The sequence below is a fragment of the Somniosus microcephalus genome, chromosome 13 (assembly GCF_052327205.1).
Source record: "Somniosus microcephalus isolate GS21.2 chromosome 13, FLI_Smic_1.0, whole genome shotgun sequence".
NCBI lineage: Eukaryota > Metazoa > Chordata > Chondrichthyes > Squaliformes > Somniosidae > Somniosus > Somniosus microcephalus.
The window spans coordinates 96,551,086-96,567,498 of record NC_140999.1 but is presented as its reverse complement, the minus strand read 5'-3'; positions in this window follow the sequence as shown (position 1 = coordinate 96,567,498).

Genomic DNA, 16,413 nt, shown 5'->3' with positions numbered 1-16,413 from the left:
CCAGTGTTCACTGTTACTAGATTCCAGTATTCATTGTGACTGATTTCCAATGTTCACTCTAACTGCTTTCCATTGTTGTCTGTTGCTGATTTCCAGTGTTCACTCTTACTGGCTTCCAGTGTTCACTGTGACTGATTTCCAGTTTTTACTGTTATTGTTTTCCAGTGTACACAGTTGCTGGTTTTCTTTGTTCACTGTTACTGGTTTCTGTTGTTTATTGTTATTGAATTCCAGTGTTCACTCTTGCTCGTTTCCAATGTTCACTGTGACTGGTTTCCAGTGTTCACTTTTGCTGGTTTCCAGTGTTCACTGTGACTGATTTCCAGTGTTCACAGTTATTGGTGTCCAGTGTTAACTGCTACGACATTCCAGTATTCATTGTGACTGTTTTCCAGTGTTCACTCTGACAGATTTCCAGTGTCCACAGTTATTGGGGTCCAGTGTTCACTGTTACTAGATTCTAGAATTCATTGTGACTGATTTCCAGTGTTCTCTCTGACTGGTTTCCGGTGTTCATTGTGACTGATTTCCGGTGATCACTGTTAATGGATTCCTCTCTTCACTGTTATTGGTTTCCAGTGTTCGCAGTTGCTGGTTTCCAGTATTCACTGTTACTGGTTTCCTGTTTTCACGGTTACTGGCCTCCAGTATACACTGTTACTTGTTTCCAGGGTTCACAGTAACTTGATTTTAGTGTTCCTTGTTAATGGATTCCAGTGATCACTATTACTGGTTTCCATTGTTCACTGCTAATGGTTTCCAGTGTTCACTGTTACTGGTTTCCAGTGTTCACAGTTACTGGTTTCCAGTGCTAACTGCTACTAGATTCCAGTATTCACTGTGACTGATTTCCAGTGTTCACTTTGACTGATTTCCAATGTTCACAGTAATTGGTGTCCAGTGTTCACTGTTATTGGATTCCAGTATACATTGTGACTGATTTGCAATGTTCACTGTAACTGCTTTCTATCGTTGTCTGTTGCCAGATTCCAATGTTCACTTTTACTGGATTCTAGTATTCACAGTGACTGATTTCCAGTGTTCACTGTTATTGGATTCCAGTGTTCGCAGTTGCTAGTATCCAGTGTTCACTGTTACATGTTTCCTGTGTTCAAGGTTACTGCCTTCCAGTGTTCACTGTTACTTGTTTCCAGTGTTCACAGTAACTTGATTTTAGTGGTCCTTGTTAATGGAATCCAGTGTTGACTATTACTGGTTTCGATTGTTCACTGCTACTTGTTTCCAGTGATCACTTTTACTGCTTTCCAGTGTTCACTCTTACTGGATTCCACTGTTCACTGCTACTAGATTACAGAATTCACTGTGACTGGTTTCCAGTGTTCACTTTGATTGATTTCCAATGTTCACAGTTATTGGTGTCCAGTGTTCACTGTTACTAGATTCCAGTATTCATTGTGACTGATTTCCAATGCTCACTTTAACTGATTTCCATTGTTGTCTGTTGCTGATTTCCAGTGTTCACTGTCACTGGTGTCCAGTGTTCACTGTTAATGGTTTCCAGTGTTCACAGATATTGGTGTTAACTGTTCACGTCTACTAGATTCCAGTGTTCACTTTTACTGGTTTCCAGTGTTCATTGTGACTGATTTCCAGTATTCACTGCTGCCGGTTTCCAGTGTTTATTGTGTCTGATTTCCAGTGTTCACTGTTGCTGGTTTCTTGTATTCACTGTGACTGATTTCCAGTGTTCATTGTTGCTGGTTTCCAGTGTTCACAGTTACTGGTTTCCAGTGTTAACTGCTACTAGAGTCCAGTATTCACTGTTACTGGTTTCCAGTGTTCAGTATGACTGATTTCCAGTGTTCACTTTGACTGATTTCCAATGTTCACAGTTAGTGCTGTCCAGTGTTCACTGTTACTAGATTCCAGCATTCTTTGTGACTGATTTCCAATGTTCACTCTAACTGCTTTCCATTGTTGTCTGTTGCTGATTTCCAGTGTTCACTCTTACTGGCTTCCAGTGTTCACTGTGACTGATTTCCAGTTTTTACTGTTATTGTTTTCCAGTGTACACAGTTGCTGGTTTTCTTTGTTCACTGTTACTGGTTTCTGTTGTTTATTGTTATTGAATTCCAGTGTTCACTCTTGCTCGTTTCCAATGTTCACTGTGACTGATTTCCAGTGTTCATGGTTGCTGGTTTCCAGTGTTCAGTGTAACTGAATTCCAGTGTTCACTCTTACTGGTTTCCAGTGTTCACTGTGACTGATTTCCAGTGTTTACTGTTGCTGGATTCCAGTGTTCACTGTGACTGATTTCAAGTGTTCACTGTTACTTGTTTAAAGTGTTTACTGTTACTGGGTTCCCACATTCGATATTACTAGGTTTTATTGTTCATTGTTACTGGATTCAGGTGTTCTCTGTTGCTGGTTTCCAGTGTTCATGGTGACTGATTTCCAGTGTTCACATTTATTGGTGTCCAGTGTTAACTGCTACTAGATTCCAGTATTTATTGTGACTGATTTCCAGTGTTCACTGTAACTGCTTTCCATTGTTCACTGTTGCTGATTTCCACTTTTCACTGTTACTGGTTTCCAGTGTTCACTGTGACTGAATTCTAGCGCTCACTCTTTCTGTATTCCAGTGTTCACTCTTACTGCTTTCCAGTGTTCACTGTGACTGATTTCCAGTGTTCAATGTTACTGGTTTCCAGTGTTTTCAGATGTTGGTTTCCAACGTTCACTTTTACTGATTTACAGTGGTCACTGTTACTGGTTTCCAGTGTTCACTGCTGCTGGTTTCCAGTGTTTACTGTGACTGATGTCAACTGTACACTGTTACCGGTTTCCTGTGTTCACTGCTACTGGTTTCAACATTCGCTTTTACTCGATTTTATTGTTCATTGTTAGTGGATTCAGGTGTTCACTATTGCTGGTTTCCTGTGTACGCTGTGACTGATTTACAGTGTGCAGTGCTATTGGTGCCCAGTGTTCATTGTTACGAGATTCCAGTATTCATTGTGACCGATTTCCAGTGTTCACTTTTAATGGTTTACAATGTTCACTGATACTGAGTTCCAATGTTCACTGTGACTGGTTTCCAGTGTTCACTGTTGCTGGTTTCTAGTGTTCACTTTTGCTGGTTTCCAGTGTTCACTTTTACTGGATTCTAGTGTTCACAGTGACTGATTTCCAGTGTTCACTTTTGCTGGTTTCCAGTGTTCACTGTGACTGATTTCCAGTGTTCACAGTTATTGGTGTTCAGTGTTAACTGCTACGACATTCCAGTATTCATTGTGACTGTTTTCCAGTGTTCACTCTGACAGATTTCCAGTGTCCACAGTTATTGGGGTCCAATGTTCACTGTTACTAGATTCTAGAATTCATTGTGACTGATTTCCAGTGTTCACTCTGACTGGTTTCCGGTGTTCATTGTGACTGATTTCCGGTGATCACTGTTAATGGATTCCTCTCTTCACTGTTATTGGTTTCCAGTGTTCGCAGTTGCTGGTTTCCAGTGTTCACTGTTACTGGTTTCCTGTTTTCACGGTTACTGGCTTCCAGTGTACACTGTTACTTGTTTACAGGGTTCACAGTAACTTGATTTTAGTGTTCCTTGTTAATGGATTCCAGTGATCACTATTACTGGTTTCCATTGTTCACTGCTAATGGTTTCCAGTGTTCACTGTTACTGGTTTCCAGTGTTCACAGTTACTGGTTTCCAGTGCTAACTGCTACTAGATTCCAGTATTCACTGTGACTGATTTCCAGTGTTCACTTTGACTGATTTCCAATGTTCACAGTAATTGGTGTCCAGTGTTCACTGTTATTGGATTCCAGTATACATTGTGACTGATTTGCAATGTTCACTGTAACTGCTTTCTATCGTTGTCTGTTGCCAGATTCCAGTGTTCACTTTTACTGGATTCTAGTATTCACAGTGACTGATTTCCAGTGTTCACTGTTATTGGATTCCAGTGTTCGCAGTTGCTAGTATCCAGTGTTCACTGTTACATGTTTCCTGTGTTCAAGGTTACTGCCTTCCAGTGTTCACTGTTACTTGTTTCCAGTGTTCACAGTAACTTGATTTTAGTGTTCCTTGTTAATGGAATCCAGTGTTGACTATTACTGGTTTCGATTGTTCACTGCTACTTGTTTCCAGTGATCACTTTTACTGGTTTCCAGTGCTCACTCTTACTGGATTCCACTGTTCACTGCTACTAGATTACAGAATTCACTGTGACTGGTTTCCAGTGTTCACTTTGATTGATTTCCAATGTTCACAGTTATTGGTGTCCAGTGTTCACTGTTACTAGATTCCAGTATTCATTGTGACTGATTTCCAATGCTCACTTTAACTGCTTTCCATTGTTGTCTGTTGCTGATTTCCAGTGTTCACTGTCACTGGTGTCCAGTGTTCACTGTTAATGGTTTCCAGTGTTCACAGATATTGGTGTTAACTGTTCACGTCTACTAGATTCCAGTGTTCACTGTTACTGGTTTCCAGTGTTCATTGTGACTGATTTCCAGTATTCACTGCTGCCGGTTTCCAGTGTTTATTGTGTCTGATTTCCAGTGTTCACTGTTGCTGGTTTCTTGTATTCACTGTGACTGATTTCCAGTGTTCACTGTTGCTGGTTTCCAGTGTTCATAGTTACTGGTTTCCAGTGTTAACTGCTACTAGAATCCAGTATTCACTGTTACTGGTTTCCAGTGTTCAGTATGACTGATTTCCAGTGTTCACTTTGACTGATTTCCAATGTTCACAGTTAGTGCTGTCCGGTGTTCACTGTTACTAGATTCCAGTATTCATTGTGACTGATTTCCAATGTTCACTCTAACTGCTTTCCATTGTTGTCTGTTGCTGATTTCCAGTGTTCACTCTTACTGGCTTCCAGTGTTCACTGTGACTGATTTCCAGTTTTTACTGTTATTGTTTTCCAGTGTACACAGTTGCTGGTTTTCTTTGTTCACTGTTACTGGTTTCTGTTGTTTATTGTTATTGAATTCCAGTGTTCACTCTTGCTCGTTTCCAATGTTCACTGTGACTGATTTCCAGTGTTCATGGTTGCTGGTTTCCAGTGTTCAGTGTAACTGAATTCCAGTGTTCACTCTTACTGGTTTCCAGTGTTCACTGTGACTGATTTCCAGTGATTACTGTTGCTGGATTCCAGTGTTCACTGTGACTGATTTCAAGTGTTCACTGTTACTTGTTTAAAGTGTTTACTGTTACTGGGTTCCCACATTCTATATTACTAGGTTTTATTGTTCATTGTTACTGGACTCAGGTGTTCTCTGTTGCTGGTTTCCAGTGTTCATGGTGACTGATTTCCAGTGTTCACTGTTATTGGTGTCCAGTGTTCACTTTTACTGTTTTTCAGTGTTCACTGTCGCTGGTTTCCAGTGTTCAATATTATTGGTTTCCAGTGTTCACTGTTGCTGATTTCCAGTTTTCACTGTTGCTGGTTTCCAGTGTTCACTGTGTCTGATTTCAATTGCTCAATGTTACTGCTTTCCAGTGTTCACTGTTACTGGTTTCCAGTGCTCACTGTTACTGGGTTCCCACGTTAAATTTTACTAGATTTAAATTGTTCATTGTTACTGGATTCAGGTGTTCTCTGTTGCTGGTTTCCAGTGTTCATGGTGACTGATTTCCAGTGTTCACTGTTATTGGTGTCCAGTGTTCACTTTTACTGTTTTTCAGTGTTCACTGTCGCTGGTTTCCAGTGTTCAATATTACTGGTTTCCAGTGTTCACTGTTACTGGTTTCCAGTGCTCGCTGTTACCAGATTTTTCTATTCATTGTTAGTGGATTCAGGAGTTCTCTGTTGCTGGTTTCCAGGGTTCACTGAGACTGATTTACAGTGTTCACTGTTATTGTTGGCCAGTGTTCACTGTTACTGTTTTCCAGTGTTCACTGTCGCTGGTTTCCAGTGTTCACTCTTACTGGTTTCCAGTGCTCACTGTTGCTGGTTTCCATTGATCACTGTTGCTGACTTCCAGTTTTCAGTGTTACTGGCTTCCAGTATTCACTGTGACTGATTTCCAGTGTTCAATGTTACTGGATTCCAGTGTTCACTGTTACTGGTTTCCAGTGTTCATTGTGACTGATTTCCAGTGTTCATTGTTGCTGGTTTCTTGTATTCACTGTGACTGATTTCCAGTGTTCACTGCTGCTGGTTTCCAATGTTTATTGTGACTGATTTCCAGTGTTCACTGTTGCTGGTTTCTTGTATTCACTGTGACTGATTTCCAGTGTTCATGGTTGCTGGTTTCCAGTGTTCAGTGTAACTGAATTCCAGTGTTCACTCTTACTCGTTTCCAGTGTTCACTGTGACTGATTTCCTGCATTTACTGTTGCTGGATTCCAGTGTTCACTGTGACTGATTTCAAGTGGTCACTGTTACTGGTTTAAAGTGTTCACTTTTACTGGGTTCCCACATTCGATATTACTAGATGTTATTGTTCATTGTTACTGGATTCAGGTGTTCTCTGTTGCTGGTTTCCAGTGTTCACGGTGACTGATTTCCAGTGTTCACTGTTATTGGTGTCCAGTGTTCACTTTTACTGTTTTTCAGTGTTTACTGTCGCTGGTTTCCAGTGTTCAATATTACTGGTTTCCAGTGTTCACTGTTGCTGATTTCCAGTTTTCACTGTTGCTGGTTTCCAGTGTTCACTGTGTCTGATTTCAATTGCTCAATGTTACTGCTTTCCAGTGTTCACTGTTACTGATTTCCAGTGCTCACTGCTACTGGGTTCACACGTTAAGTTTTACTAGATTTTATTGTTGATTGTTACTGGATTCAGGTGTTCTCTGTTGCTGGTTTCCAGTGTTCACGGTGACTGATTTCCAGTGTTCACTGTTATTGGTGTCCAGTGTTCACTTTTACTGTTTTTCAGTGTTCACTGTCGCTGGTTTCCAGTGTTCAATATTACTGGTTTCCAGTGTTCACTGTGTCTGATTTCAAGTGCTCAATGTTACTGGTTTCCAGTGCTCGCTGTTACCAGATTTTACTGTTCATTGTTAGTGGATTAAGGAGTTCTCTGTTGCTGGTTTCCAGTGTTCACTGTGACTGATTTACAGTGTTCACTGTTATTGTTGGCCAGTGTTCACTGTTACTGTTTTCCAGTGTTCACTGTCGCTGGTTTCCCGTGTTCACTGTTACTGGTTTCCAGTGTTCACTCTTACTGGTTTCCGGTGCTCACTGTTGCTGGTTTCCAGTGTTCACTGTTGCTGACTTCCAGTTTTCAGTGTTACTGGCTTCCAGTATTCTCTGTGACTGATTTCCAGTGTTCAATGTTACTGGATTCCAGTGTTCACTGTTACTGGTTTCCAGTGTTCAATGTGACTGATTTCCAGTGTTCACTGTTATTGGTGTCAGTGTTCACGATTACTGTTTTCCAGAGTTCAATGTTACTGGTTTCCAGTGTTCACTATCACTGGTTTCCAGTGTTCACTATTGCTGGTTTCCAGTGTTCACAGTTATTGTTGTTCAGTGTTTACTTTTACTAGATTCCAGTGTTCATTGTTACTGTTTTCCAGTGTTCACAATAACTGGTTCCCAGTGTTAACTGCTACTAGATTCCAGTATTCACTGTGACTGATTTCCAGTGTTCACTGTTGCTGGTTTCTTGTATTCACTGTGACTGATTTCCAGTGTTCATGGTTGCTGGTTTCCAGTGTTCAGTGTAACTGAATTCCAGTGTTCACTCTTACTCGTTTCCAGTGTTCACTGTGACTGATTTCCTGCATTTACTGTTGCTGGATTCCAGTGTTCACTGTGACTGATTTCAAGTGTTCACTGTTACTGGTTTAAAGTGTTCACTTTTACTGGGTTCCCGCATTCGATATTACTAGATGTTATTGTTCATTGTTACTGGATTCAGGTGTTCTCTGTTGCTGGTTTCCAGTGTTCACGGTGACTGATTTCCAGTGTTCACTGTTATTGGTGTCCAGTGTTCACTTTTACTGTTTTTCAGTGTTTACTGTCGCTGGTTTCCAGTGTTCAATATTACTGGTTTCTAGTGTTCACTGTTGCTGATTTCCAGTTTTCACTGTTGCTGGTTTCCAGTGTTCACTGTGTCTGATTTCAATTGCTCAATGTTACTGCTTTCCAGTGTTCACTGTTACTGGTTTCCAGTGCTCACTGCTAGTGGGTTCACACGTTAAATTTTACTAGATTTTATTGTTGATTGTTACTGGATTCAGGTGTACTCTGTTGCTGGTTTCCAGTGTTCACGGTGACTGATTTCCAGTGTTCACTGTTATTGGTGTCCAGTGTTCACTTTTACTGTTTTTCAGTGTTCACTGTCGCTGATTTCCAGTGTTCAATATTACTGGTTTCCAGTGTTCACTGTGTCTGATTTCAAGTGCTCAATGTTACTGGTTTCCAGTGCTCGCTGTTACCAGATTTTACTGTTCATTGTTAGTGGATTCAGGAGTTCTCTGTTGCTGGTTTCCAGTGTTCACTGTGACTGATTTACAGTGTTCACTGTTATTGTTGGCCAGTGTTCACTGTTACTGTTTTCCAGTGTTCACTGTCGCTGGTTTCCCGTGTTCACTGTTACTGGTTTCCAGTGTTCACTCTTACTGGTTCCCGGTGCTCACTGTTGCTGGTTTCCAGTGTTCACTGTTGCTGACTTCCAGTTTTCAGTGTTACTGGCTTCCAGTATTCACTGTGACTGATTTCCAGTGTTCAATGTTACTGGATTCCAGTGTTCACTGTTACTGGTTTCCAGTGTTCAATGTGACTGATTTCCAGTGTTCACTGTTATTGGTGTCCAGTGTTCACGATTACTGTTTTCCAGAGTTCAATGTTACTGGTTTCCAGTGTTCACTATCACTGGTTTCCAGTGTTCACAGTTATTGTTGTTCAGTGTTTACTTTTACTAGATTCCAGTGTTCATTGTTACTGTTTTCCAGTGTTCACAATAACTGGTTCCCAGTGTTAACTGCTACTAGATTCCAGTATTCACTGTGACTGATTTCCAGTTTTAACTTTGACTGATTTCCAATGTTACAGTTATTCGTGTCCAGTGTTCACTGTTACTAGATTCCAGTATTCATTGTGACTGTTTTCCAATGTTCACTGTAACTGCTTTACATTGTTGTCTGTTGCTGATTTCCAGTGTTTACTGTTACTGTTTTCCAGTGTTCACTGTGACTGAGTTCCAATTTTTACTGTTGTTGTTTTCCAGTGTTCAGTGTTGCTGGATTCTATTATTCACTGTGACTGTTTTCCAGTGTTCACTGTTCCTGGATTCCAGTGTTCACTTTTGCTGCTTTCCTGTGTTCACTCTGACTTATTTCCAGTGTTCACTGCTGCTGGTTTGCAGTGTTCACTGTGACTGATTTCCAGTGAACACAGTTATTGGTGTCCAGTGTTTACTGTTGCTGGTTTCCAGTGTTCACCATTACTTGTTTCCAGTGATCACACTGACTGATTTCCAGTGTTCACTCTTACTGGAATCCAGTGTTCACTGTGACTAATTTCCAGTGCTCACTGTTACTACGTTCCAGTGTTCACTGTGATTGATTTCCAGTGTTTACTGTTATTGGATTCCACTGTTCACTGTTGTTGGTTTCCTGTGTTCACTTTGATTGATTTCCAGTGTTGACATTTATTGGTGTCCAGTGTTAACTGCTACTAGATTCCAGTATTCACTTTGACTGATTTCCAGTGTTAATTTTGACTGATTTCCGGTGTTCACAGTTATTGGTGTGCCGTGTTTGCTGTTACTAGATTCCAGTATTTAATGTGACTGATTTCCAGTGATCACTGTTATTGCTTTCCAGTGTTCACTGTTACTGATTCCAGTGATCACTGTTAATGGTTTCCAGTGTTCACTGTTACTGCTTTCCAGTGTTCACTTTTACTGGGTTCCAGTGTTCACTATGACTCATGTGCAATTTTTACTGTTATTGGTTCCAGTGTTTGCATTTGCTGGTTTTCTTTGTTCATTGTCACTGGTTTCCCATGTTAATTTTTGTTGCATTCCACTGTTCACTGTTGACATTTCCAATGTTCACTGTGACTGATTTCCAGTGTTCACTGTGTCTGATTTCCAATGTTCAATGTTGCTGGTTTCCAGTATTCACTGTGACTGATTTCCAGTGTTCAATGTTACTGGATTCCAGTGTTCACTGTTACTGGTTTCCAGAGTTCACTGTTACTGGTTTCCAGTGTTCACATTTGCTGGTTCCAGTGTTCACTGTTTCTGGTTTCCAGTGTTCATCGTTACTAGTTTCCAGTGATCACACTGACTGATTTCCAGTGTTCACTCTTACTGGATTCCACTGTTCACTGTGACTATTTTCCAGTGCTCACTGTCACTAGTTTCCAGTGTTCTCTGTGACTGATTTACAGTGTTCACTGTTATTAGTGTCCAGTGCTAACTGATACTAGATTCCAGTATTCATTGTGACTGCTTTCCAATGTTCACTGTAACTGCTTAACCATTGTTCACTGTTGCTGATCTGCACTTTTCACTGTTACTGGTTTCCAGTGTTCACTGTGACTGAATTCTAGTGCTCACTCTTACTGTATTCCAGTGTTCACTCTTACTGCTTTCCAGTGTTCACTGTGACTGATTTCCAGTGTTCACTGTTACTGGTTTTCAGTGTTCAGTGTTAATGGTTTCCAGTGTTCAGTGTGGCTGGATTCTGTTATTCACTGTGACTGTTTTCCAGTGTTCACTGTTCCTGGATTCCAGTGTTCACTTTTGCTGCTTTCCTGTGCTCACTCTGACTGATTTCCAGTGTTCCCTGCTGCTGGTTTCCAGTGTTTACTGTGACTGATTTCAACTGTTCACTGTTGCTGGTTTCCTGTGTTCACTGCTGCTGATTTCCTGCATTCGCTTTTACTCGGTTTTCTTGTTCATTGTTACTGGATTCAGGTGTTCAATGTTGCTGGTTTCCTGTGTACGCTGTGACTGATTTCCAGTGTGCACTGCTATTGGTGCCCAGTGTTCATTGTTACTAGATTCCAGTATTCATTGTGACCGATTTCCAGTGTTCACTGTTACTGGTTTACAATGTTCACTGATACTGAGTTCCAATGTTCACTGTGACTGGTTTCCAGTGTTCACTGTTGCTGGTTTCCAGTGTTCACTTTGGCTGGTTTCTGGTGTTCACTGTTACTAGATTCCAGTATTCGCTGTTGCTGGTTTCCAGTGTTCACTGTGGCAGGTTTCTAGTGTTCACTGTTGCTGGTTTCCAGTGTTCACTTTTACTGGATTCTAGTGTTCACAGTGACTGATTTCCAGTGTTCACTTTTGCTGGTTTCCAGTGTTCACTGTGACTGATTTCCAGTGTTCACAGTTATTGGTGTCCAGTGTTAACGGCTACGACATTCCAGTATTCATTGTAACTGTTTTCCAGTGTTCACTCTGACAGGTTTCCAGTGTCCACAGTTATTGGGGTCCACTGTTCACTGTTACTAGATTCTAGAATTCTTTGTGACTGATTTCCAGTGTTCACTCTGACTGGTTTCTGGTGTTCATTGTGACTGATTTCCAGTGATCACTGTTAATGGAATCCTCTCTTCACTGTTATTGGTTTCCAGTGTTCACTGTTGCTGGTTTCCAGTGTTCACCGTTACTAGTTTCCAGTGATCACACTGACTGATTTCCAGTGTTCACTCTTACTGGAATCCAGTGTTCACTGTGACTAATTTCCAGTGCTCACTGTTACTACTTTCCAGTGTTCACTGTGATTGATTTCCAGTGTTTACTGTTATTGGATTCCAGTGTTCACTGTTGTTGGTTTCCTGTGTTCACTTTGATTGATTTCCTGAGTTCACATTTATTGGTGTCCAGTGTTAACTGCTACTAGATTCCAGTATTAACTGACTGATTTCCAGTGTTCATTTTGACTGATTTCCGGTGTTCACAGTTATTGGTGTGCCGTGTTTGCTGTTACTAGATTCCAGTATTTAATGTGACTGATTTCCAGTGATCACTGTTATTGCTTTCCACTGTTCACTGTTACTGATTCCAGTGATCACTGTTAATGGTTTCCAGTGTTCACTGTTACTGCTTTCCAGTGTTCACTTTTACTGGGTTCCAGTGTTCACTATGACTCATGTGCAATTTTTACTGTTATTGGTTCCAGTGTTCGCATTTGCTGGTTTTCTTTGTTCATTGTCACTGGTTTCCCATGTTAATTTTTGTTGGATTCCACTGTTCACTGTTGACATTTCCAATGTTCACTGTGACTGATTTCCAGTGTTCACTGTGTCTGATTTCCAATCTTCAAGGTTGCTGGTTTCCAGTATTCACTGTGACTGATTTCCAGTGTTCAATGTTACTGGATTCCAGTGTTCACTGTTACTGGTTTCCAGAGTTCACTGTTACTGGTTTCCAGTGTTCACATTTGCTGGTTCCAGTGTTCACTGTTTCTGGTTTCCAGTGTTCATCGTTACTTGTTTCCAGTGATCACACTGACTGATTTCCAGTGTTCACTCTTACTGGATTCCACTGTTCACTGTGACTATTTTCCAGTGCTCACTGTCACTAGTTTCCAGTGTTCACTGTGACTGATTTACAGTGTTCACTGTTATTGGTGTCCAGTGCTAACTGATACTAGATTCCAGTATTCATTGTGACTGCTTTCCAATGTTCACTGTAACTGCTTAACCATTGTTCACTGTTGCTGATCTGCACTTTTCACTGTTACTGGTTTCCAGTGTTCACTGTGACTGAATTCTAGTGCTCACTCTTACTGTATTCCAGTGTTCACTCTTGCTGCTTTCCAGTGTTCACTGTGACTGATTTCCAGTGTTCACTGTTACTGGTTTTCAGTGTTCAGTGTTAATGGTTTCCAGTGTTCAGTGTGGCTGGATTCTTTTATTCACTGTGACTGTTTTCCAGTGTTCACTGTTCCTGGATTCCAGTGTTCACTTTTGCTGCTTTCCTGTGCTCACTCTGACTGATTTCCAGTGTTCACTGCTGCTGGTTTCCAGTGTTTACTGTGACTGATTTCAGCTGTTCACTGTTACTGGTTTCCTGTGTTCACTGCTGCTGGTTTCCTGCATTCGCTTTTACTCGGTTTTCTGGTTCATTGTTACTGGATTCAGGTGTTCACTGTTGCTGGTTTCCTGTGTACGCTGTGACTGATTTCCAGTGTGCACTGCTATTGGTGCCCAGTGTTCATTGTTACTAGATTCCAGTATTCATTGTGACCGATTTCCAGTGTTCACTGTTACTGGTTTACAATGTTCACTGATACTGAGTTCCAATGTTCACTGTGACTGGTTTCCAGTGTTCACTGTTGCTGGTTTCCAGTGTTCACTTTGGCTGGTTTCTGGTGTTCACTGTTACTAGATTCCAGTATTCGCTGTTGCTGGTTTCCAGTGTTCACTGTGGCAGGTTTCTAGTGTTCACTGTTGCTGGTTTCCAGTGTTCACTTTTACTGGATTCTAGTGTTCACAGTGACTGATTTCCAGTGTTCACTTTTGCTGGTTTCCAGTGTTCACTGTGACTGATTTCCAGTGTTCACAGTTATTGGTGTCCAGTGTTAACTGCTACGACATTCCAGTATTCATTGTAACTGTTTTCCAGTGTTCACTCTGACAGGTTTCCAGTGTCCACAGCTTTTGGGATCCACTGTTCACTGTTACTAGATTCTAGAATTCATTGTGACTGATTTCCAGTGTTCACTCTGACTGGTTTCTGGTGTTCATTGTGACTGATTTCCAGTGATCACTGTTAATGGAATCCTCTCTTCACTGTTATTGGTTTCCAGTGTTCGCAGTTGCTGGTTTCCAGTGTTCACTGTTACTGGATTCCTGTGTTCACGGTTACTGGCTTCCAGTATACACTGTTACTTGTTTCCAGGGTTCACAGTAACTTGATTTTAGTGTTCCTTGTTAATGGATTCCAGTGATCACTATTACTGGTTTCCATTGTTCACTGCTAATGGTTTCCAGTGTTCACTGTTACTGGTGTCCAGTGTTCACAGTTACTGGTTTCCAGTGTTAACTGCTAACAGATTCCAGTATTCACTGTGACTGATTTCCAGTGTTCACTTTGACTAATTTCCAATGTTCACAGTAATTGGTGTCCAGTGTTCACTGTTATTGGATTCCAGTATACATTGTGACTGATTTGCAATGTTCACTGTAACTGCTTTCTATTGTTGTCTGTTGCCAGATTCCAGTGTTCACTTTTACTGGATTCTAGTATTCACAGTGACTGATTTCCAGTGTTCACTGTTATTGGATTCCACTCTTAACTGTTATTGGTTTCCAGTGTTCGCAGTTGCTAGTATCCAGTGTTCACTGTTGCTGGTTTCCTGTGTTCAAGGTTACTGCCTTCCAGTGTTCACTGTTACTTGTTGCCAGTGTTCACAGTAACTTGATTTTAGTGTTCCTTGTTAATGGAATCCAGTGTTGACTATTACTGGTTTCCATTGTTCACTGCTACTTGTTTCCAGTGATCACTTTTACTGGTTTCCAGTGTTCACTCTTACTGGATTCCACTGTTCACTGCTACTAGATTACAGAATTCACTGTGACTGATTTCCAGTGTTCACTTTGATTGATTTCCAATGTTCACAGTTATTGGTGTCCAGAGTTCACTGTTACTAGATTCCAGAATTCATTGTGACTGATTTCCAATGTTCACTTTAACTGCTTTCCTTTGTTGTCTGTTGCTGATTTCCAGTGTTCACTGTCACTGGTGTCCAGTGTTCACTGTTAATGGTTTCCAGTGTTCACAGATATTGGTGTTAACTGTTCACGTCTACCAGATTCCAGTGTTCACTGTTACTGGTTTCCAGTGTTCATTGTGACTGATTTCCAGTGTTCACTGCTGCCGGTTTCCAGTGTTTATTGTGACTGATTTCCAGTGTTCACTGTTGCTGGTTTCTTGTATTCACTGTGACTGATTTCCAGTGTTCACTGTTGCTGGTTTCCAGTGTTCACAGTTACTGGTTTCCAGTGTTAACTGCTACTAGAGTCCAGTATTCACTGTTACTGGTTTCCAGTGTTCAGTGTGACTGATTTCCAGTGTTCACTTTGACTGATTTCCAATGTTCACAGTTAGTGCTGTCCAGTGTTCACTGTTACTAGATTCCAGTATTCATTGTGACTGATTTCCAATGTTCACTCTAACTGCTTTCCTTTGTTGTCTGTTGCTGATTTCCAGTTTTCACTCTTACTGGCTTCCACTGTTCACTGTGACTGATTTCCAGTTTTTACTGTTATTGTTTTCCAGTTTAAACAGTTGCTGGTTTTCTTTGTTCACTGTTACTGGTTTCTGTTGTTTATTGTTATTGAATTCCAGTGTTCACTGTTGCTCGTTTCCAATGTTCACTGTGACTGATTCCAGTGTTCATGGTTGCTGGTTTCCAGTGTTCAGTGTAACTGAATTCCAGTGTTCACTCTTACTCGTTTCCAGTGTTCACTGTGACTGATTTCCAGCATTTACTGTTGCTGGATTCCAGTGTTCACTGTGACTGATTTCAAGTGTTCACTGTTACTGGTTTAAAGTGTTCACTTTTACTGGGTTCCCACATTCGATATTACTAGATGTTATTGTTCATTGTTACTGGATTCAGGTGTTCTCTGTTGCTGGTTTCCAGTGTTCACGGTGATTGATTTCCAGTGTTCACTGTTATTGGTGTCCAGTGTTCACTTTTGCTGTTTTTCAGTGTTCACTGTCGCTGGTTTCCAGTGTTCAATATTACTGGTTTCCAGTGTTCACTGTTGCTGATTTCCAGTTTTCACTGTTGCTGGTTTCCAGTGTTCACTGTGTCTGATTTCAATTGCTCAATGTTACTGCTTTCCAGTGTTCACTGTTACTGGTTTCCAGTGCTCACTGTTACTGGGTTCACACGTTAAATTTTACTAGATTTTATTGTTCATTGTTACTGGATTCAGGTGTTCTCTGTTGCTGGTTTCCAGTGTTCACGGTGACTGATTTCCAGTGTTCACTGTTATTGGTGTCCAGTGTTCACTTTTACTGTTTTTCAGTGTTCACTGTCGCTGGTTTCCAGTGTTCACTGTTACTGGATTCCTGTGTTCACGGTTACTGGCTTCCAGTATACACTGTTACTTGTTTCCAGGGTTCACAGTAACTTGATTTTAGTGTTCCTTGTTAATGGATTCCAGTGATCACTATTACTGGTTTCCATTGTTCACTGCTAATGGTTTCCAGTGTTCACTGTTACTGGTGTCCAGTGTTCACAGTTACTGGTTTCCAGTGTTAACTGCTAACAGATTCCAGTATTCACTGTGACTGATTTCCAGTGTTCACTTTGACTAATTTCCAATGTTCACAGTAATTGGTGTCCAGTGTTCACTGTTATTGGATTCCAGTATACATTGTGACTGATTTGCAATGTTCACTGTAACTGCTTTCTATTGTTGTCTGTTGCCAGATTCCAGTGTTCACTTTTACTGGATTCTAGTATTCACAGTGACTGATTTCCAGTGTTCACTGTTATTGGATTCC